At 46.0% G+C, this 15,724-nt stretch overlaps 51 non-coding genes across 51 annotated transcripts; 17 read left to right on the top strand and 34 right to left on the bottom strand.

Moving 5' to 3' along the window:
• Positions 1 to 211: 211 nt before the first annotated feature.
• Positions 212 to 283, bottom strand: Trnaw-cca (transfer RNA tryptophan (anticodon CCA)). The gene has a single exon. It is a non-coding gene; the product is annotated as a tRNA-Trp (tRNA).
• Positions 284 to 401: 118 nt separating this feature from the next.
• Positions 402 to 473, top strand: Trnaa-cgc (transfer RNA alanine (anticodon CGC)). Its single transcript has one exon. It is a non-coding gene; the product is annotated as a tRNA-Ala (tRNA).
• Positions 474 to 748: 275 nt separating this feature from the next.
• Trnac-gca (transfer RNA cysteine (anticodon GCA)) lies at positions 749 to 820 on the bottom strand. The gene has a single exon. It is a non-coding gene; the product is annotated as a tRNA-Cys (tRNA).
• A 318-nt stretch (positions 821 to 1,138) lies between these two features.
• On the bottom strand, positions 1,139 to 1,210 carry Trnaw-cca (transfer RNA tryptophan (anticodon CCA)). Its single transcript has one exon. It is a non-coding gene; the product is annotated as a tRNA-Trp (tRNA).
• Positions 1,211 to 1,328: 118 nt separating this feature from the next.
• On the top strand, positions 1,329 to 1,400 carry Trnaa-cgc (transfer RNA alanine (anticodon CGC)). The gene has a single exon. It is a non-coding gene; the product is annotated as a tRNA-Ala (tRNA).
• Positions 1,401 to 1,675: 275 nt separating this feature from the next.
• On the bottom strand, positions 1,676 to 1,747 carry Trnac-gca (transfer RNA cysteine (anticodon GCA)). The gene has a single exon. It is a non-coding gene; the product is annotated as a tRNA-Cys (tRNA).
• Positions 1,748 to 2,065: 318 nt separating this feature from the next.
• Trnaw-cca (transfer RNA tryptophan (anticodon CCA)) lies at positions 2,066 to 2,137 on the bottom strand. The gene has a single exon. It is a non-coding gene; the product is annotated as a tRNA-Trp (tRNA).
• Positions 2,138 to 2,255: 118 nt separating this feature from the next.
• Positions 2,256 to 2,327, top strand: Trnaa-cgc (transfer RNA alanine (anticodon CGC)). The gene has a single exon. It is a non-coding gene; the product is annotated as a tRNA-Ala (tRNA).
• A 275-nt stretch (positions 2,328 to 2,602) lies between these two features.
• Trnac-gca (transfer RNA cysteine (anticodon GCA)) lies at positions 2,603 to 2,674 on the bottom strand. Its single transcript has one exon. It is a non-coding gene; the product is annotated as a tRNA-Cys (tRNA).
• A 318-nt stretch (positions 2,675 to 2,992) lies between these two features.
• Positions 2,993 to 3,064, bottom strand: Trnaw-cca (transfer RNA tryptophan (anticodon CCA)). Its single transcript has one exon. It is a non-coding gene; the product is annotated as a tRNA-Trp (tRNA).
• Positions 3,065 to 3,182: 118 nt separating this feature from the next.
• Trnaa-cgc (transfer RNA alanine (anticodon CGC)) lies at positions 3,183 to 3,254 on the top strand. Its single transcript has one exon. It is a non-coding gene; the product is annotated as a tRNA-Ala (tRNA).
• Positions 3,255 to 3,529: 275 nt separating this feature from the next.
• On the bottom strand, positions 3,530 to 3,601 carry Trnac-gca (transfer RNA cysteine (anticodon GCA)). Its single transcript has one exon. It is a non-coding gene; the product is annotated as a tRNA-Cys (tRNA).
• A 318-nt stretch (positions 3,602 to 3,919) lies between these two features.
• On the bottom strand, positions 3,920 to 3,991 carry Trnaw-cca (transfer RNA tryptophan (anticodon CCA)). Its single transcript has one exon. It is a non-coding gene; the product is annotated as a tRNA-Trp (tRNA).
• A 118-nt stretch (positions 3,992 to 4,109) lies between these two features.
• Positions 4,110 to 4,181, top strand: Trnaa-cgc (transfer RNA alanine (anticodon CGC)). Its single transcript has one exon. It is a non-coding gene; the product is annotated as a tRNA-Ala (tRNA).
• A 275-nt stretch (positions 4,182 to 4,456) lies between these two features.
• Positions 4,457 to 4,528, bottom strand: Trnac-gca (transfer RNA cysteine (anticodon GCA)). The gene has a single exon. It is a non-coding gene; the product is annotated as a tRNA-Cys (tRNA).
• Positions 4,529 to 4,846: 318 nt separating this feature from the next.
• Positions 4,847 to 4,918, bottom strand: Trnaw-cca (transfer RNA tryptophan (anticodon CCA)). The gene has a single exon. It is a non-coding gene; the product is annotated as a tRNA-Trp (tRNA).
• A 118-nt stretch (positions 4,919 to 5,036) lies between these two features.
• Trnaa-cgc (transfer RNA alanine (anticodon CGC)) lies at positions 5,037 to 5,108 on the top strand. The gene has a single exon. It is a non-coding gene; the product is annotated as a tRNA-Ala (tRNA).
• A 275-nt stretch (positions 5,109 to 5,383) lies between these two features.
• Trnac-gca (transfer RNA cysteine (anticodon GCA)) lies at positions 5,384 to 5,455 on the bottom strand. Its single transcript has one exon. It is a non-coding gene; the product is annotated as a tRNA-Cys (tRNA).
• Positions 5,456 to 5,773: 318 nt separating this feature from the next.
• On the bottom strand, positions 5,774 to 5,845 carry Trnaw-cca (transfer RNA tryptophan (anticodon CCA)). The gene has a single exon. It is a non-coding gene; the product is annotated as a tRNA-Trp (tRNA).
• A 118-nt stretch (positions 5,846 to 5,963) lies between these two features.
• Positions 5,964 to 6,035, top strand: Trnaa-cgc (transfer RNA alanine (anticodon CGC)). The gene has a single exon. It is a non-coding gene; the product is annotated as a tRNA-Ala (tRNA).
• A 275-nt stretch (positions 6,036 to 6,310) lies between these two features.
• Positions 6,311 to 6,382, bottom strand: Trnac-gca (transfer RNA cysteine (anticodon GCA)). Its single transcript has one exon. It is a non-coding gene; the product is annotated as a tRNA-Cys (tRNA).
• A 318-nt stretch (positions 6,383 to 6,700) lies between these two features.
• Trnaw-cca (transfer RNA tryptophan (anticodon CCA)) lies at positions 6,701 to 6,772 on the bottom strand. Its single transcript has one exon. It is a non-coding gene; the product is annotated as a tRNA-Trp (tRNA).
• Positions 6,773 to 6,890: 118 nt separating this feature from the next.
• Trnaa-cgc (transfer RNA alanine (anticodon CGC)) lies at positions 6,891 to 6,962 on the top strand. Its single transcript has one exon. It is a non-coding gene; the product is annotated as a tRNA-Ala (tRNA).
• A 275-nt stretch (positions 6,963 to 7,237) lies between these two features.
• Positions 7,238 to 7,309, bottom strand: Trnac-gca (transfer RNA cysteine (anticodon GCA)). Its single transcript has one exon. It is a non-coding gene; the product is annotated as a tRNA-Cys (tRNA).
• Positions 7,310 to 7,627: 318 nt separating this feature from the next.
• Trnaw-cca (transfer RNA tryptophan (anticodon CCA)) lies at positions 7,628 to 7,699 on the bottom strand. The gene has a single exon. It is a non-coding gene; the product is annotated as a tRNA-Trp (tRNA).
• A 118-nt stretch (positions 7,700 to 7,817) lies between these two features.
• On the top strand, positions 7,818 to 7,889 carry Trnaa-cgc (transfer RNA alanine (anticodon CGC)). Its single transcript has one exon. It is a non-coding gene; the product is annotated as a tRNA-Ala (tRNA).
• Positions 7,890 to 8,164: 275 nt separating this feature from the next.
• On the bottom strand, positions 8,165 to 8,236 carry Trnac-gca (transfer RNA cysteine (anticodon GCA)). The gene has a single exon. It is a non-coding gene; the product is annotated as a tRNA-Cys (tRNA).
• A 318-nt stretch (positions 8,237 to 8,554) lies between these two features.
• On the bottom strand, positions 8,555 to 8,626 carry Trnaw-cca (transfer RNA tryptophan (anticodon CCA)). The gene has a single exon. It is a non-coding gene; the product is annotated as a tRNA-Trp (tRNA).
• Positions 8,627 to 8,744: 118 nt separating this feature from the next.
• Positions 8,745 to 8,816, top strand: Trnaa-cgc (transfer RNA alanine (anticodon CGC)). Its single transcript has one exon. It is a non-coding gene; the product is annotated as a tRNA-Ala (tRNA).
• Positions 8,817 to 9,091: 275 nt separating this feature from the next.
• Trnac-gca (transfer RNA cysteine (anticodon GCA)) lies at positions 9,092 to 9,163 on the bottom strand. Its single transcript has one exon. It is a non-coding gene; the product is annotated as a tRNA-Cys (tRNA).
• A 318-nt stretch (positions 9,164 to 9,481) lies between these two features.
• Trnaw-cca (transfer RNA tryptophan (anticodon CCA)) lies at positions 9,482 to 9,553 on the bottom strand. The gene has a single exon. It is a non-coding gene; the product is annotated as a tRNA-Trp (tRNA).
• Positions 9,554 to 9,671: 118 nt separating this feature from the next.
• On the top strand, positions 9,672 to 9,743 carry Trnaa-cgc (transfer RNA alanine (anticodon CGC)). The gene has a single exon. It is a non-coding gene; the product is annotated as a tRNA-Ala (tRNA).
• Positions 9,744 to 10,018: 275 nt separating this feature from the next.
• Trnac-gca (transfer RNA cysteine (anticodon GCA)) lies at positions 10,019 to 10,090 on the bottom strand. The gene has a single exon. It is a non-coding gene; the product is annotated as a tRNA-Cys (tRNA).
• Positions 10,091 to 10,408: 318 nt separating this feature from the next.
• Positions 10,409 to 10,480, bottom strand: Trnaw-cca (transfer RNA tryptophan (anticodon CCA)). The gene has a single exon. It is a non-coding gene; the product is annotated as a tRNA-Trp (tRNA).
• A 118-nt stretch (positions 10,481 to 10,598) lies between these two features.
• Positions 10,599 to 10,670, top strand: Trnaa-cgc (transfer RNA alanine (anticodon CGC)). The gene has a single exon. It is a non-coding gene; the product is annotated as a tRNA-Ala (tRNA).
• Positions 10,671 to 10,945: 275 nt separating this feature from the next.
• On the bottom strand, positions 10,946 to 11,017 carry Trnac-gca (transfer RNA cysteine (anticodon GCA)). The gene has a single exon. It is a non-coding gene; the product is annotated as a tRNA-Cys (tRNA).
• Positions 11,018 to 11,335: 318 nt separating this feature from the next.
• Positions 11,336 to 11,407, bottom strand: Trnaw-cca (transfer RNA tryptophan (anticodon CCA)). Its single transcript has one exon. It is a non-coding gene; the product is annotated as a tRNA-Trp (tRNA).
• A 118-nt stretch (positions 11,408 to 11,525) lies between these two features.
• On the top strand, positions 11,526 to 11,597 carry Trnaa-cgc (transfer RNA alanine (anticodon CGC)). The gene has a single exon. It is a non-coding gene; the product is annotated as a tRNA-Ala (tRNA).
• A 275-nt stretch (positions 11,598 to 11,872) lies between these two features.
• Positions 11,873 to 11,944, bottom strand: Trnac-gca (transfer RNA cysteine (anticodon GCA)). Its single transcript has one exon. It is a non-coding gene; the product is annotated as a tRNA-Cys (tRNA).
• A 318-nt stretch (positions 11,945 to 12,262) lies between these two features.
• On the bottom strand, positions 12,263 to 12,334 carry Trnaw-cca (transfer RNA tryptophan (anticodon CCA)). Its single transcript has one exon. It is a non-coding gene; the product is annotated as a tRNA-Trp (tRNA).
• A 118-nt stretch (positions 12,335 to 12,452) lies between these two features.
• Trnaa-cgc (transfer RNA alanine (anticodon CGC)) lies at positions 12,453 to 12,524 on the top strand. Its single transcript has one exon. It is a non-coding gene; the product is annotated as a tRNA-Ala (tRNA).
• A 275-nt stretch (positions 12,525 to 12,799) lies between these two features.
• On the bottom strand, positions 12,800 to 12,871 carry Trnac-gca (transfer RNA cysteine (anticodon GCA)). Its single transcript has one exon. It is a non-coding gene; the product is annotated as a tRNA-Cys (tRNA).
• Positions 12,872 to 13,189: 318 nt separating this feature from the next.
• On the bottom strand, positions 13,190 to 13,261 carry Trnaw-cca (transfer RNA tryptophan (anticodon CCA)). The gene has a single exon. It is a non-coding gene; the product is annotated as a tRNA-Trp (tRNA).
• Positions 13,262 to 13,379: 118 nt separating this feature from the next.
• Trnaa-cgc (transfer RNA alanine (anticodon CGC)) lies at positions 13,380 to 13,451 on the top strand. The gene has a single exon. It is a non-coding gene; the product is annotated as a tRNA-Ala (tRNA).
• A 275-nt stretch (positions 13,452 to 13,726) lies between these two features.
• Positions 13,727 to 13,798, bottom strand: Trnac-gca (transfer RNA cysteine (anticodon GCA)). The gene has a single exon. It is a non-coding gene; the product is annotated as a tRNA-Cys (tRNA).
• Positions 13,799 to 14,116: 318 nt separating this feature from the next.
• Positions 14,117 to 14,188, bottom strand: Trnaw-cca (transfer RNA tryptophan (anticodon CCA)). Its single transcript has one exon. It is a non-coding gene; the product is annotated as a tRNA-Trp (tRNA).
• Positions 14,189 to 14,306: 118 nt separating this feature from the next.
• Trnaa-cgc (transfer RNA alanine (anticodon CGC)) lies at positions 14,307 to 14,378 on the top strand. Its single transcript has one exon. It is a non-coding gene; the product is annotated as a tRNA-Ala (tRNA).
• Positions 14,379 to 14,653: 275 nt separating this feature from the next.
• Positions 14,654 to 14,725, bottom strand: Trnac-gca (transfer RNA cysteine (anticodon GCA)). The gene has a single exon. It is a non-coding gene; the product is annotated as a tRNA-Cys (tRNA).
• Positions 14,726 to 15,043: 318 nt separating this feature from the next.
• Trnaw-cca (transfer RNA tryptophan (anticodon CCA)) lies at positions 15,044 to 15,115 on the bottom strand. Its single transcript has one exon. It is a non-coding gene; the product is annotated as a tRNA-Trp (tRNA).
• A 118-nt stretch (positions 15,116 to 15,233) lies between these two features.
• On the top strand, positions 15,234 to 15,305 carry Trnaa-cgc (transfer RNA alanine (anticodon CGC)). The gene has a single exon. It is a non-coding gene; the product is annotated as a tRNA-Ala (tRNA).
• A 275-nt stretch (positions 15,306 to 15,580) lies between these two features.
• Positions 15,581 to 15,652, bottom strand: Trnac-gca (transfer RNA cysteine (anticodon GCA)). The gene has a single exon. It is a non-coding gene; the product is annotated as a tRNA-Cys (tRNA).
• Between the last annotated feature and the right edge of the window lie 72 nt (positions 15,653 to 15,724).

Here is a 15,724-nt window from a genome sequence, read left to right as displayed (position 1 = left end):
TATTAGCGTTAAACGATATAAATATCAAAAATACTAGACAGTTCGCGCCTGGAGAAAGTGTGAGTCGGCGCCTACACTTTAATGTCAGAACGCGAAAATTGCACTAGTAGCTTTTTTCAAGCAAGTTCTGTTCGTCCGTTCTCTGTAATCGTTTGGTATCTGATTAAACTGACATACTCGCCTATGGCTTTCGTAAACGAAAATTTCACTGTGACCCCGACGTGATTTGAACACGCAACCTTCTGATCTGGAGTCAGACGCGCTACCGTTGCGCCACGGAGTCGACGCTGCTGAGGTCTTGTCATGAATAGGTTCCTCGAACACTTACTGTACCGTTCAAACCTAAGAAATAATGACAGTAGGATCCACGAGAGACTCGTCCCAGATGTAGTTGCTCTGGCGGGGGTGTAACTCAGTGGTAGAGTGTCTGCTTCGCATGCAGAAAGTCCTGGGTTCAAATCCCAGCTCCTCCAATTTTTGTTTCTCCGTGCAGCAGTACACGAAAACTTTTGCCTATCACCATATTCTATAAAATTCAGTGTACAAGATTCTTCCCCCAAGCAAGTGGATTTCGTACAGTTCGACCGCATGGCGGGAGGACGATGACCTGCAAGAGCCTGGGCTGCGATCCCCCCATTGAAATGTTGCTCCAAAGCCTTCGGTATGGCGTGCGGAGTGCATCTGAAACATGTTATTTGCAACTCACCGCGACAACCGTCATTTGTTTTTTCGAGATACTGAAAAATGAAGGGGGCACCCGGGATTGAACCGGGGACCTCTCGATCTGCAGTCGAATGCTCTACGACTGAGCTATACCCCCTTTCACGATCTTTCTATTCCCATAACTTAAGGAAAAATATTATACTCTGCCTGGCTAAAGACGTCTAATCGAGCAAAATATTGCGTAATCATTATCTCTCAGTTATATATTAGCGTTAAACGATATAAATATCAAAAATACTAGACAGTTCGCGCCTGGAGAAAGTGTGAGTCGGCGCCTACACTTTAATGTCAGAACGCGAAAATTGCACTAGTAGCTTTTTCCAAGCAAGTTCTGTTCGTCCGTTCTCTGTAATCGTTTGGTATCTGATTAAACTGACATACTCGCCTATGGCTTTCGTAAACGAAAATTTCACTGTGACCCCGACGTGATTTGAACACGCAACCTTCTGATCTGGAGTCAGACGCGCTACCGTTGCGCCACGGAGTCGACGCTGCTGAGGTCTTGTCATGAATAGGTTCCTCGAACACTTACTGTACCGTTCAAACCTAAGAAATAATGACAGTAGGATCCACGAGAGACTCGTCCCAGATGTAGTTGCTCTGGCGGGGGTGTAACTCAGTGGTAGAGTGTCTGCTTCGCATGCAGAAAGTCCTGGGTTCAAATCCCAGCTCCTCCAATTTTTGTTTCTCCGTGCAGCAGTACACGAAAACTTTTGCCTATCACCATATTCTATAAAATTCAGTGTACAAGATTCTTCCCCCAAGCAAGTGGATTTCGTACAGTTCGACCGCATGGCGGGAGGACGATGACCTGCAAGAGCCTGGGCTGCGATCCCCCCATTGAAATGTTGCTCCAAAGCCTTCGGTATGGCGTGCGGAGTGCATCTGAAACATGTTATTTGCAACTCACCGCGACAACCGTCATTTGTTTTTTCGAGATACTGAAAAATGAAGGGGGCACCCGGGATTGAACCGGGGACCTCTCGATCTGCAGTCGAATGCTCTACGACTGAGCTATACCCCCTTTCACGATCTTTCTATTCCCATAACTTAAGGAAAAATATTATACTCTGCCTGGCTAAAGACGTCTAATCGAGCAAAATATTGCGTAATCATTATCTCTCAGTTATATATTAGCGTTAAACGATATAAATATCAAAAATACTAGACAGTTCGCGCCTGGAGAAAGTGTGAGTCGGCGCCTACACTTTAATGTCAGAACGCGAAAATTGCACTAGTAGCTTTTTTCAAGCAAGTTCTGTTCGTCCGTTCTCTGTAATCGTTTGGTATCTGATTAAACTGACATACTCGCCTATGGCTTTCGTAAACGAAAATTTCACTGTGACCCCGACGTGATTTGAACACGCAACCTTCTGATCTGGAGTCAGACGCGCTACCGTTGCGCCACGGAGTCGACGCTGCTGAGGTCTTGTCATGAATAGGTTCCTCGAACACTTACTGTACCGTTCAAACCTAAGAAATAATGACAGTAGGATCCACGAGAGACTCGTCCCAGATGTAGTTGCTCTGGCGGGGGTGTAACTCAGTGGTAGAGTGTCTGCTTCGCATGCAGAAAGTCCTGGGTTCAAATCCCAGCTCCTCCAATTTTTGTTTCTCCGTGCAGCAGTACACGAAAACTTTTGCCTATCACCATATTCTATAAAATTCAGTGTACAAGATTCTTCCCCCAAGCAAGTGGATTTCGTACAGTTCGACCGCATGGCGGGAGGACGATGACCTGCAAGAGCCTGGGCTGCGATCCCCCCATTGAAATGTTGCTCCAAAGCCTTCGGTATGGCGTGCGGAGTGCATCTGAAACATGTTATTTGCAACTCACCGCGACAACCGTCATTTGTTTTTTCGAGATACTGAAAAATGAAGGGGGCACCCGGGATTGAACCGGGGACCTCTCGATCTGCAGTCGAATGCTCTACGACTGAGCTATACCCCCTTTCACGATCTTTCTATTCCCATAACTTAAGGAAAAATATTATACTCTGCCTGGCTAAAGACGTCTAATCGAGCAAAATATTGCGTAATCATTATCTCTCAGTTATATATTAGCGTTAAACGATATAAATATCAAAAATACTAGACAGTTCGCGCCTGGAGAAAGTGTGAGTCGGCGCCTACACTTTAATGTCAGAACGCGAAAATTGCACTAGTAGCTTTTTTCAAGCAAGTTCTGTTCGTCCGTTCTCTGTAATCGTTTGGTATCTGATTAAACTGACATACTCGCCTATGGCTTTCGTAAACGAAAATTTCACTGTGACCCCGACGTGATTTGAACACGCAACCTTCTGATCTGGAGTCAGACGCGCTACCGTTGCGCCACGGAGTCGACGCTGCTGAGGTCTTGTCATGAATAGGTTCCTCGAACACTTACTGTACCGTTCAAACCTAAGAAATAATGACAGTAGGATCCACGAGAGACTCGTCCCAGATGTAGTTGCTCTGGCGGGGGTGTAACTCAGTGGTAGAGTGTCTGCTTCGCATGCAGAAAGTCCTGGGTTCAAATCCCAGCTCCTCCAATTTTTGTTTCTCCGTGCAGCAGTACACGAAAACTTTTGCCTATCACCATATTCTATAAAATTCAGTGTACAAGATTCTTCCCCCAAGCAAGTGGATTTCGTACAGTTCGACCGCATGGCGGGAGGACGATGACCTGCAAGAGCCTGGGCTGCGATCCCCCCATTGAAATGTTGCTCCAAAGCCTTCGGTATGGCGTGCGGAGTGCATCTGAAACATGTTATTTGCAACTCACCGCGACAACCGTCATTTGTTTTTTCGAGATACTGAAAAATGAAGGGGGCACCCGGGATTGAACCGGGGACCTCTCGATCTGCAGTCGAATGCTCTACGACTGAGCTATACCCCCTTTCACGATCTTTCTATTCCCATAACTTAAGGAAAAATATTATACTCTGCCTGGCTAAAGACGTCTAATCGAGCAAAATATTGCGTAATCATTATCTCTCAGTTATATATTAGCGTTAAACGATATAAATATCAAAAATACTAGACAGTTCGCGCCTGGAGAAAGTGTGAGTCGGCGCCTACACTTTAATGTCAGAACGCGAAAATTGCACTAGTAGCTTTTTTCAAGCAAGTTCTGTTCGTCCGTTCTCTGTAATCGTTTGGTATCTGATTAAACTGACATACTCGCCTATGGCTTTCGTAAACGAAAATTTCACTGTGACCCCGACGTGATTTGAACACGCAACCTTCTGATCTGGAGTCAGACGCGCTACCGTTGCGCCACGGAGTCGACGCTGCTGAGGTCTTGTCATGAATAGGTTCCTCGAACACTTACTGTACCGTTCAAACCTAAGAAATAATGACAGTAGGATCCACGAGAGACTCGTCCCAGATGTAGTTGCTCTGGCGGGGGTGTAACTCAGTGGTAGAGTGTCTGCTTCGCATGCAGAAAGTCCTGGGTTCAAATCCCAGCTCCTCCAATTTTTGTTTCTCCGTGCAGCAGTACACGAAAACTTTTGCCTATCACCATATTCTATAAAATTCAGTGTACAAGATTCTTCCCCCAAGCAAGTGGATTTCGTACAGTTCGACCGCATGGCGGGAGGACGATGACCTGCAAGAGCCTGGGCTGCGATCCCCCCATTGAAATGTTGCTCCAAAGCCTTCGGTATGGCGTGCGGAGTGCATCTGAAACATGTTATTTGCAACTCACCGCGACAACCGTCATTTGTTTTTTCGAGATACTGAAAAATGAAGGGGGCACCCGGGATTGAACCGGGGACCTCTCGATCTGCAGTCGAATGCTCTACGACTGAGCTATACCCCCTTTCACGATCTTTCTATTCCCATAACTTAAGGAAAAATATTATACTCTGCCTGGCTAAAGACGTCTAATCGAGCAAAATATTGCGTAATCATTATCTCTCAGTTATATATTAGCGTTAAACGATATAAATATCAAAAATACTAGACAGTTCGCGCCTGGAGAAAGTGTGAGTCGGCGCCTACACTTTAATGTCAGAACGCGAAAATTGCACTAGTAGCTTTTTTCAAGCAAGTTCTGTTCGTCCGTTCTCTGTAATCGTTTGGTATCTGATTAAACTGACATACTCGCCTATGGCTTTCGTAAACGAAAATTTCACTGTGACCCCGACGTGATTTGAACACGCAACCTTCTGATCTGGAGTCAGACGCGCTACCGTTGCGCCACGGAGTCGACGCTGCTGAGGTCTTGTCATGAATAGGTTCCTCGAACACTTACTGTACCGTTCAAACCTAAGAAATAATGACAGTAGGATCCACGAGAGACTCGTCCCAGATGTAGTTGCTCTGGCGGGGGTGTAACTCAGTGGTAGAGTGTCTGCTTCGCATGCAGAAAGTCCTGGGTTCAAATCCCAGCTCCTCCAATTTTTGTTTCTCCGTGCAGCAGTACACGAAAACTTTTGCCTATCACCATATTCTATAAAATTCAGTGTACAAGATTCTTCCCCCAAGCAAGTGGATTTCGTACAGTTCGACCGCATGGCGGGAGGACGATGACCTGCAAGAGCCTGGGCTGCGATCCCCCCATTGAAATGTTGCTCCAAAGCCTTCGGTATGGCGTGCGGAGTGCATCTGAAACATGTTATTTGCAACTCACCGCGACAACCGTCATTTGTTTTTTCGAGATACTGAAAAATGAAGGGGGCACCCGGGATTGAACCGGGGACCTCTCGATCTGCAGTCGAATGCTCTACGACTGAGCTATACCCCCTTTCACGATCTTTCTATTCCCATAACTTAAGGAAAAATATTATACTCTGCCTGGCTAAAGACGTCTAATCGAGCAAAATATTGCGTAATCATTATCTCTCAGTTATATATTAGCGTTAAACGATATAAATATCAAAAATACTAGACAGTTCGCGCCTGGAGAAAGTGTGAGTCGGCGCCTACACTTTAATGTCAGAACGCGAAAATTGCACTAGTAGCTTTTTTCAAGCAAGTTCTGTTCGTCCGTTCTCTGTAATCGTTTGGTATCTGATTAAACTGACATACTCGCCTATGGCTTTCGTAAACGAAAATTTCACTGTGACCCCGACGTGATTTGAACACGCAACCTTCTGATCTGGAGTCAGACGCGCTACCGTTGCGCCACGGAGTCGACGCTGCTGAGGTCTTGTCATGAATAGGTTCCTCGAACACTTACTGTACCGTTCAAACCTAAGAAATAATGACAGTAGGATCCACGAGAGACTCGTCCCAGATGTAGTTGCTCTGGCGGGGGTGTAACTCAGTGGTAGAGTGTCTGCTTCGCATGCAGAAAGTCCTGGGTTCAAATCCCAGCTCCTCCAATTTTTGTTTCTCCGTGCAGCAGTACACGAAAACTTTTGCCTATCACCATATTCTATAAAATTCAGTGTACAAGATTCTTCCCCCAAGCAAGTGGATTTCGTACAGTTCGACCGCATGGCGGGAGGACGATGACCTGCAAGAGCCTGGGCTGCGATCCCCCCATTGAAATGTTGCTCCAAAGCCTTCGGTATGGCGTGCGGAGTGCATCTGAAACATGTTATTTGCAACTCACCGCGACAACCGTCATTTGTTTTTTAGAGATACTGAAAAATGAAGGGGGCACCCGGGATTGAACCGGGGACCTCTCGATCTGCAGTCGAATGCTCTACGACTGAGCTATACCCCCTTTCACGATCTTTCTATTCCCATAACTTAAGGAAAAATATTATACTCTGCCTGGCTAAAGACGTCTAATCGAGCAAAATATTGCGTAATCATTATCTCTCAGTTATATATTAGCGTTAAACGATATAAATATCAAAAATACTAGACAGTTCGCGCCTGGAGAAAGTGTGAGTCGGCGCCTACACTTTAATGTCAGAACGCGAAAATTGCACTAGTAGCTTTTTTCAAGCAAGTTCTGTTCGTCCGTTCTCTGTAATCGTTTGGTATCTGATTAAACTGACATACTCGCCTATGGCTTTCGTAAACGAAAATTTCACTGTGACCCCGACGTGATTTGAACACGCAACCTTCTGATCTGGAGTCAGACGCGCTACCGTTGCGCCACGGAGTCGACGCTGCTGAGGTCTTGTCATGAATAGGTTCCTCGAACACTTACTGTACCGTTCAAACCTAAGAAATAATGACAGTAGGATCCACGAGAGACTCGTCCCAGATGTAGTTGCTCTGGCGGGGGTGTAACTCAGTGGTAGAGTGTCTGCTTCGCATGCAGAAAGTCCTGGGTTCAAATCCCAGCTCCTCCAATTTTTGTTTCTCCGTGCAGCAGTACACGAAAACTTTTGCCTATCACCATATTCTATAAAATTCAGTGTACAAGATTCTTCCCCCAAGCAAGTGGATTTCGTACAGTTCGACCGCATGGCGGGAGGACGATGACCTGCAAGAGCCTGGGCTGCGATCCCCCCATTGAAATGTTGCTCCAAAGCCTTCGGTATGGCGTGCGGAGTGCATCTGAAACATGTTATTTGCAACTCACCGCGACAACCGTCATTTGTTTTTTCGAGATACTGAAAAATGAAGGGGGCACCCGGGATTGAACCGGGGACCTCTCGATCTGCAGTCGAATGCTCTACGACTGAGCTATACCCCCTTTCACGATCTTTCTATTCCCATAACTTAAGGAAAAATATTATACTCTGCCTGGCTAAAGACGTCTAATCGAGCAAAATATTGCGTAATCATTATCTCTCAGTTATATATTAGCGTTAAACGATATAAATATCAAAAATACTAGACAGTTCGCGCCTGGAGAAAGTGTGAGTCGGCGCCTACACTTTAATGTCAGAACGCGAAAATTGCACTAGTAGCTTTTTTCAAGCAAGTTCTGTTCGTCCGTTCTCTGTAATCGTTTGGTATCTGATTAAACTGACATACTCGCCTATGGCTTTCGTAAACGAAAATTTCACTGTGACCCCGACGTGATTTGAACACGCAACCTTCTGATCTGGAGTCAGACGCGCTACCGTTGCGCCACGGAGTCGACGCTGCTGAGGTCTTGTCATGAATAGGTTCCTCGAACACTTACTGTACCGTTCAAACCTAAGAAATAATGACAGTAGGATCCACGAGAGACTCGTCCCAGATGTAGTTGCTCTGGCGGGGGTGTAACTCAGTGGTAGAGTGTCTGCTTCGCATGCAGAAAGTCCTGGGTTCAAATCCCAGCTCCTCCAATTTTTGTTTCTCCGTGCAGCAGTACACGAAAACTTTTGCCTATCACCATATTCTATAAAATTCAGTGTACAAGATTCTTCCCCCAAGCAAGTGGATTTCGTACAGTTCGACCGCATGGCGGGAGGACGATGACCTGCAAGAGCCTGGGCTGCAATCCCCCCATTGAAATGTTGCTCCAAAGCCTTCGGTATGGCGTGCGGAGTGCATCTGAAACATGTTATTTGCAACTCACCGCGACAACCGTCATTTGTTTTTTCGAGATACTGAAAAATGAAGGGGGCACCCGGGATTGAACCGGGGACCTCTCGATCTGCAGTCGAATGCTCTACGACTGAGCTATACCCCCTTTCACGATCTTTCTATTCCCATAACTTAAGGAAAAATATTATACTCTGCCTGGCTAAAGACGTCTAATCGAGCAAAATATTGCGTAATCATTATCTCTCAGTTATATATTAGCGTTAAACGATATAAATATCAAAAATACTAGACAGTTCGCGCCTGGAGAAAGTGTGAGTCGGCGCCTACACTTTAATGTCAGAACGCGAAAATTGCACTAGTAGCTTTTTTCAAGCAAGTTCTGTTCGTCCGTTCTCTGTAATCGTTTGGTATCTGATTAAACTGACATACTCGCCTATGGCTTTCGTAAACGAAAATTTCACTGTGACCCCGACGTGATTTGAACACGCAACCTTCTGATCTGGAGTCAGACGCGCTACCGTTGCGCCACGGAGTCGACGCTGCTGAGGTCTTGTCATGAATAGGTTCCTCGAACACTTACTGTACCGTTCAAACCTAAGAAATAATGACAGTAGGATCCACGAGAGACTCGTCCCAGATGTAGTTGCTCTGGCGGGGGTGTAACTCAGTGGTAGAGTGTCTGCTTCGCATGCAGAAAGTCCTGGGTTCAAATCCCAGCTCCTCCAATTTTTGTTTCTCCGTGCAGCAGTACACGAAAACTTTTGCCTATCACCATATTCTATAAAATTCAGTGTACAAGATTCTTCCCCCAAGCAAGTGGATTTCGTACAGTTCGACCGCATGGCGGGAGGACGATGACCTGCAAGAGCCTGGGCTGCGATCCCCCCATTGAAATGTTGCTCCAAAGCCTTCGGTATGGCGTGCGGAGTGCATCTGAAACATGTTATTTGCAACTCACCGCGACAACCGTCATTTGTTTTTTCGAGATACTGAAAAATGAAGGGGGCACCCGGGATTGAACCGGGGACCTCTCGATCTGCAGTCGAATGCTCTACGACTGAGCTATACCCCCTTTCACGATCTTTCTATTCCCATAACTTAAGGAAAAATATTATACTCTGCCTGGCTAAAGACGTCTAATCGAGCAAAATATTGCGTAATCATTATCTCTCAGTTATATATTAGCGTTAAACGATATAAATATCAAAAATACTAGACAGTTCGCGCCTGGAGAAAGTGTGAGTCGGCGCCTACACTTTAATGTCAGAACGCGAAAATTGCACTAGTAGCTTTTTTCAAGCAAGTTCTGTTCGTCCGTTCTCTGTAATCGTTTGGTATCTGATTAAACTGACATACTCGCCTATGGCTTTCGTAAACGAAAATTTCACTGTGACCCCGACGTGATTTGAACACGCAACCTTCTGATCTGGAGTCAGACGCGCTACCGTTGCGCCACGGAGTCGACGCTGCTGAGGTCTTGTCATGAATAGGTTCCTCGAACACTTACTGTACCGTTCAAACCTAAGAAATAATGACAGTAGGATCCACGAGAGACTCGTCCCAGATGTAGTTGCTCTGGCGGGGGTGTAACTCAGTGGTAGAGTGTCTGCTTCGCATGCAGAAAGTCCTGGGTTCAAATCCCAGCTCCTCCAATTTTTGTTTCTCCGTGCAGCAGTACACGAAAACTTTTGCCTATCACCATATTCTATAAAATTCAGTGTACAAGATTCTTCCCCCAAGCAAGTGGATTTCGTACAGTTCGACCGCATGGCGGGAGGACGATGACCTGCAAGAGCCTGGGCTGCGATCCCCCCATTGAAATGTTGCTCCAAAGCCTTCGGTATGGCGTGCGGAGTGCATCTGAAACATGTTATTTGCAACTCACCGCGACAACCGTCATTTGTTTTTTCGAGATACTGAAAAATGAAGGGGGCACCCGGGATTGAACCGGGGACCTCTCGATCTGCAGTCGAATGCTCTACGACTGAGCTATACCCCCTTTCACGATCTTTCTATTCCCATAACTTAAGGAAAAATATTATACTCTGCCTGGCTAAAGACGTCTAATCGAGCAAAATATTGCGTAATCATTATCTCTCAGTTATATATTAGCGTTAAACGATATAAATATCAAAAATACTAGACAGTTCGCGCCTGGAGAAAGTGTGAGTCGGCGCCTACACTTTAATGTCAGAACGCGAAAATTGCACTAGTAGCTTTTTTCAAGCAAGTTCTGTTCGTCCGTTCTCTGTAATCGTTTGGTATCTGATTAAACTGACATACTCGCCTATGGCTTTCGTAAACGAAAATTTCACTGTGACCCCGACGTGATTTGAACACGCAACCTTCTGATCTGGAGTCAGACGCGCTACCGTTGCGCCACGGAGTCGACGCTGCTGAGGTCTTGTCATGAATAGGTTCCTCGAACACTTACTGTACCGTTCAAACCTAAGAAATAATGACAGTAGGATCCACGAGAGACTCGTCCCAGATGTAGTTGCTCTGGCGGGGGTGTAACTCAGTGGTAGAGTGTCTGCTTCGCATGCAGAAAGTCCTGGGTTCAAATCCCAGCTCCTCCAATTTTTGTTTCTCCGTGCAGCAGTACACGAAAACTTTTGCCTATCACCATATTCTATAAAATTCAGTGTACAAGATTCTTCCCCCAAGCAAGTGGATTTCGTACAGTTCGACCGCATGGCGGGAGGACGATGACCTGCAAGAGCCTGGGCTGCGATCCCCCCATTGAAATGTTGCTCCAAAGCCTTCGGTATGGCGTGCGGAGTGCATCTGAAACATGTTATTTGCAACTCACCGCGACAACCGTCATTTGTTTTTTCGAGATACTGAAAAATGAAGGGGGCACCCGGGATTGAACCGGGGACCTCTCGATCTGCAGTCGAATGCTCTACGACTGAGCTATACCCCCTTTCACGATCTTTCTATTCCCATAACTTAAGGAAAAATATTATACTCTGCCTGGCTAAAGACGTCTAATCGAGCAAAATATTGCGTAATCATTATCTCTCAGTTATATATTAGCGTTAAACGATATAAATATCAAAAATACTAGACAGTTCGCGCCTGGAGAAAGTGTGAGTCGGCGCCTACACTTTAATGTCAGAACGCGAAAATTGCACTAGTAGCTTTTTCCAAGCAAGTTCTGTTCGTCCGTTCTCTGTAATCGTTTGGTATCTGATTAAACTGACATACTCGCCTATGGCTTTCGTAAACGAAAATTTCACTGTGACCCCGACGTGATTTGAACACGCAACCTTCTGATCTGGAGTCAGACGCGCTACCGTTGCGCCACGGAGTCGACGCTGCTGAGGTCTTGTCATGAATAGGTTCCTCGAACACTTACTGTACCGTTCAAACCTAAGAAATAATGACAGTAGGATCCACGAGAGACTCGTCCCAGATGTAGTTGCTCTGGCGGGGGTGTAACTCAGTGGTAGAGTGTCTGCTTCGCATGCAGAAAGTCCTGGGTTCAAATCCCAGCTCCTCCAATTTTTGTTTCTCCGTGCAGCAGTACACGAAAACTTTTGCCTATCACCATATTCTATAAAATTCAGTGTACAAGATTCTTCCCCCAAGCAAGTGGATTTCGTACAGTTCGACCGCATGGCGGGAGGACGATGACCTGCAAGAGCCTGGGCTGCGATCCCCCCATTGAAATGTTGCTCCAAAGCCTTCGGTATGGCGTGCGGAGTGCATCTGAAACATGTTATTTGCAACTCACCGCGACAACCGTCATTTGTTTTTTCGAGATACTGAAAAATGAAGGGGGCACCCGGGATTGAACCGGGGACCTCTCGATCTGCAGTCGAATGCTCTACGACTGAGCTATACCCCCTTTCACGATCTTTCTATTCCCATAACTTAAGGAAAAATATTATACTCTGCCTGGCTAAAGACGTCTAATCGAGCAAAATATTGCGTAATCATTATCTCTCAGTTATATATTAGCGTTAAACGATATAAATATCAAAAATACTAGACAGTTCGCGCCTGGAGAAAGTGTGAGTCGGCGCCTACACTTTAATGTCAGAACGCGAAAATTGCACTAGTAGCTTTTTTCAAGCAAGTTCTGTTCGTCCGTTCTCTGTAATCGTTTGGTATCTGATTAAACTGACATACTCGCCTATGGCTTTCGTAAACGAAAATTTCACTGTGACCCCGACGTGATTTGAACACGCAACCTTCTGATCTGGAGTCAGACGCGCTACCGTTGCGCCACGGAGTCGACGCTGCTGAGGTCTTGTCATGAATAGGTTCCTCGAACACTTACTGTACCGTTCAAACCTAAGAAATAATGACAGTAGGATCCACGAGAGACTCGTCCCAGATGTAGTTGCTCTGGCGGGGGTGTAACTCAGTGGTAGAGTGTCTGCTTCGCATGCAGAAAGTCCTGGGTTCAAATCCCAGCTCCTCCAATTTTTGTTTCTCCGTGCAGCAGTACACGAAAACTTTTGCCTATCACCATATTCTATAAAATTCAGTGTACAAGATTCTTCCCCCAAGCAAGTGGATTTCGTACAGTTCGACCGCATGGCGGGAGGACGATGACCTGCAAGAGCCTGGGCTGCGATCCCCCCATTGAAATGTTGCTCCAAAGCCTTCGGTATGGCGTGCGGAGTGCATCTGAAACATGTTATTTGCAACTCACCGCGACAACCGTCATTTGTTTTTTCGAGATACTGAAAAATGAAGGGGGCACCCGGGATTGAACCGGGGACCTCTCGATCTGCAGTCGAATGCTCTACGACTGAGCTATACCCCCTTTCACGATCTTTCTATTCCCATAACTTAAGGAAAAATATTATACTCTGCCTGGCTAAAGACGTCTAATCGAGCAAAATATTGCGTAATCATTATCTCTCAGTTATATATTAGCGTTAAACGATATAAATATCAAAAATACTAGACAGTTCGCGCCTGGAGAAAGTGTGAGTCGGCGCCTACACTTTAATGTCAGAACGCGAAAATTGCACTAGTAGCTTTTTTCAAGCAAGTTCTGTTCGTCCGTTCTCTGTAATCGTTTGGTATCTGATTAAACTGACATACTCGCCTATGGCTTTCGTAAACGAAAATTTCACTGTGACCCCGACGTGATTTGAACACGCAACCTTCTGATCTGGAGTCAGACGCGCTACCGTTGCGCCACGGAGTCGACGCTGCTGAGGTCTTGTCATGAATAGGTTCCTCGAACACTTACTGTACCGTTCAAACCTAAGAAATAATGACAGTAGGATCCACGAGAGACTCGTCCCAGATGTAGTTGCTCTGGCGGGGGTGTAACTCAGTGGTAGAGTGTCTGCTTCGCATGCAGAAAGTCCTGGGTTCAAATCCCAGCTCCTCCAATTTTTGTTTCTCCGTGCAGCAGTACACGAAAACTTTTGCCTATCACCATATTCTATAAAATTCAGTGTACAAGATTCTTCCCCCAAGCAAGTGGATTTCGTACAGTTCGACCGCATGGCGGGAGGACGATGACCTGCAAGAGCCTGGGCTGCGATCCCCCCATTGAAATGTTGCTCCAAAGCCTTCGGTATGGCGTGCGGAGTGCATCTGAAACATGTTATTTGCAACTCACCGCGACAACCGTCATTTGTTTTTTCGAGATACTGAAAAATGAAGGGGGCACCCGGGATTGAACCGGGGACCTCTCGATCTGCAGTCGAATGCTCTACGACTGAGCTATACCCCCTTTCACGATCTTTCTATTCCCATAACTTAAGGAAAAATATTATACTCTGCCTGGCTAAAGACGTCTAATCGAGCAAAATATTGCGTAATCATTATCTCTCAGTTATATATTAGCGTTAAACGATATAAATATCAAAAATACTAGACAGTTCGCGCCTGGAGAAAGTGTGAGTCGGCGCCTACACTTTAATGTCAGAACGCGAAAATTGCACTAGTAGCTTTTTTCAAGCAAGTTCTGTTCGTCCGTTCTCTGTAATCGTTTGGTATCTGATTAAACTGACATACTCGCCTATGGCTTTCGTAAACGAAAATTTCACTGTGACCCCGACGTGATTTGAACACGCAACCTTCTGATCTGGAGTCAGACGCGCTACCGTTGCGCCACGGAGTCGACGCTGCTGAGGTCTTGTCATGAATAGGTTCCTCGAACACTTACTGTACCGTTCAAACCTAAGAAATAATGACAGTAGGATCCACGAGAGACTCGTCCCAGATGTAGTTGCTCTGGCGGGGGTGTAACTCAGTGGTAGAGTGTCTGCTTCGCATGCAGAAAGTCCTGGGTTCAAATCCCAGCTCCTCCAATTTTTGTTTCTCCGTGCAGCAGTACACGAAAACTTTTGCCTATCACCATATTCTATAAAATTCAGTGTACAAGATTCTTCCCCCAAGCAAGTGGATTTCGTACAGTTCGACCGCATGGCGGGAGGACGATGACCTGCAAGAGCCTGGGCTGCGATCCCCCCATTGAAATGTTGCTCCAAAGCCTTCGGTATGGCGTGCGGAGTGCATCTGAAACATGTTATTTGCAACTCACCGCGACAACCGTCATTTGTTTTTTCGAGATACTGAAAAATGAAGGGGGCACCCGGGATTGAACCGGGGACCTCTCGATCTGCAGTCGAATGCTCTACGACTGAGCTATACCCCCTTTCACGATCTTTCTATTCCCATAACTTAAGGAAAAATATTATACTCTGCCTGGCTAAAGACGTCTAATCGAGCAAAATATTGCGTAATCATTATCTCTCAGTTATATATTAGCGTTAAACGATATAAATATCAAAAATACTAGACAGTTCGCGCCTGGAGAAAGTGTGAGTCGGCGCCTACACTTTAATGTCAGAACGCGAAAATTGCACTAGTAGCTTTTTTCAAGCAAGTTCTGTTCGTCCGTTCTCTGTAATCGTTTGGTATCTGATTAAACTGACATACTCGCCTATGGCTTTCGTAAACGAAAATTTCACTGTGACCCCGACGTGATTTGAACACGCAACCTTCTGATCTGGAGTCAGACGCGCTACCGTTGCGCCACGGAGTCGACGCTGCTGAGGTCTTGTCATGAATAGGTTCCTCGAACACTTACTGTACCGTTCAAACCTAAGAAATAATGACAGTAGGATCCACGAGAGACTCGTCCCAGATGTAGTTGCTCTGGCGGGGGTGTAACTCAGTGGTAGAGTGTCTGCTTCGCATGCAGAAAGTCCTGGGTTCAAATCCCAGCTCCTCCAATTTTTGTTTCTCCGTGCAGCAGTACACGAAAACTTTTGCCTATCACCATATTCTATAAAATTCAGTGTACAAGATTCTTCCCCCAAGCAAGTGGATTTCGTACAGTTCGACCGCATGGCGGGAGGACGATGACCTGCAAGAGCCTGGGCTGCGATCCCCCCATTGAAATGTTGCTCCAAAGCCTTCGGTATGGCGTGCGGAGTGCATCTGAAACATGTTATTTGCAACTCACCGCGACAACCGTCATTTGTTTTTTCGAGATACTGAAAAATGAAGGGGGCACCCGGGATTGAACCGGGGACCTCTCGATCTGCAGTCGAATGCTCTACGACTGAGCTATACCCCCTTTCACGATCTTTCTATTCCCATAACTTAAGGAAAAATATTATACTCTGCCTGGCTAAAGACGTCTAATCGA

The sequence above is a fragment of the Schistocerca nitens genome, unplaced genomic scaffold, assembly GCF_023898315.1.
Source record: "Schistocerca nitens isolate TAMUIC-IGC-003100 unplaced genomic scaffold, iqSchNite1.1 HiC_scaffold_282, whole genome shotgun sequence".
NCBI classification, from domain to species: Eukaryota; Metazoa; Arthropoda; class Insecta; order Orthoptera; family Acrididae; genus Schistocerca; species Schistocerca nitens.
The sequence above is the reverse complement of the archived record's forward strand: the minus strand, read 5'-3'. Positions and strand labels throughout refer to the sequence as shown.